Here is a 1,914-nt window from a genome sequence, read left to right as displayed (position 1 = left end):
AACACTGCATGCTGCTTCTGCGTCAGACTGATGCTGGCTGGACAGGATTTACCGCGAGTTTTCAAAAGCGCGATAATCAAACACGGTTTTGATGATAATTAAATTTTAAACGGTAATACTAACCGTCAGGGCATTTTATCGTGATTGATCGTTAAACCGGTAATCGTTCCATCCCTACTGGTTGCTCTTTTCATCGCAGTTACAATTAATTGGGACTGGAAGTTTTAAGATCCAGAAAAAAAACATACATTATAAGCACCAAGTATAAAAGTGGTCTATATGATTTCTGCACTATATTCCAATTCTTAAATAGTGAAACTGAGGCATTTGAAAAACAAAATTTAAGTCATTATCTGCCCTAACTCACCTTGGGCCATTCTTGAGAAGTTGTGATCTATAATTTGTAAACAATCAGTTTTGTTACCTTTAACTAAAACTATAGTTTCAAACGCTTATACGAGACAGTAATGCCCTGCACCCTTCAAAGAACACACTTCAAGGGCTCTGCCCTTCGAAGGGAGTAGGGCATAGGGATGCTCACTTCTGTTTGGAATTCGCCCCATGTCTCTTGTATCACCGCAGAGGCGCGGATGCGCTCTCTCGTTTCATTCAAATGCAGCTTGCCGTCTTGCGTCTCAGTTTTTGATTGTATTGAAAGTGAAATCAGAGGAATTTAGTATTAATACTACTATAATTTTGCTGTAGTGATCATATTGTCCTGACGATTGTTTTGTACACTGTTCATAATGGATTTATAAACAGGTAAGATTTCAAAACATTAATCTCAATTCAATATTTCATATCCCCGTATTTATATATTATTATAGGTAAACAAAAAAAATCTGTGTAATAAGTTAAGTATGAATATACAATACATTATCCCTTAAATGTCAACCTTATAGTTTGAACGTTCGTTCGTCTTGGCTCAAGGCCACTTGCTGCGAACTTTTCTTCGCGGAAGCTTTGCGTTAATTACAAGTGAGATAACGAAATATTTGATCTCTAATCAATATTTTTTGTCCAATTATTTGCCCAGTTAGTTTTGGTATTGAGGTAAAAGTTACCTTGCATTCGCTATATAACAGTGGGTGGTGGTCACGAAGATGACTGAGCAAATTTGATGCGTTTCCCCCTTTTGCAGCGACTTTCTTCTTGCAAGATCAGCAGACAGGGTGACCGTCCTCGATTAAATTGCCTTCAGGACTCTTGTAAAAGCCAAAATACGACCAGACCACCGATTTGGTTCTCTTAGATGGCTGAAAAATCTCCCGAGCGCTGTCACTGCCTTCCGCCACTTCGTCTCGTGCAAAAAACAACAACAACAACAACATTGCATGCTGCTTCTGCGTCAGACTGATGCTGGCTGGACAGGATTTACCGCGAGTTTTCAAACGCGCGATAATCAAACACGGTTTTGATGACAATTAAATTTTAAACGGTAATACTAACCGTCAGGGCATTTTATCGTGATTTATCATGAAACCGGTAATCGTTCCATCCCTAGTCTGTAAAAGGGGTCTGCTACACCGTGGGAGTGTAAAGCTGGTGTTCTCAGTTCAGTCATTTATCCAGAGACCAACTATTGACATCAGTCAATCAATACATCAAGCACAATTATGTGACTTTTAGTGAAAACTACATAGAATTAACTGGTGCATACTGCTTCAGAGCCATTCTGCTTAGTGTAGGAAGTGTTACAGTACTTTCAAGACGTGTACATACAAATATAGCATAGTATACAATATAGCATATTGATAAATGGTAAAACACAATAAATAAGAACAATTCTGCACTATCTGCATAAATCAAGCAGCACAACTGTTTTCAACTATTTTAATAATAAGAAATCATTTTTCACAGGAATAAATTACATTTTAAAATAGTATTTTGGATCAAATAAATGCAGCCTTGGTG

The sequence above is a fragment of the Sinocyclocheilus rhinocerous genome, unplaced genomic scaffold (assembly GCF_001515625.1).
Source record: "Sinocyclocheilus rhinocerous isolate Xijiao unplaced genomic scaffold, SAMN03320098_v1.1 scaffold1169, whole genome shotgun sequence".
Classification (NCBI taxonomy): Eukaryota; Metazoa; Chordata; class Actinopteri; order Cypriniformes; family Cyprinidae; genus Sinocyclocheilus; species Sinocyclocheilus rhinocerous.
This window is presented reverse-complemented; position numbering follows the sequence as displayed.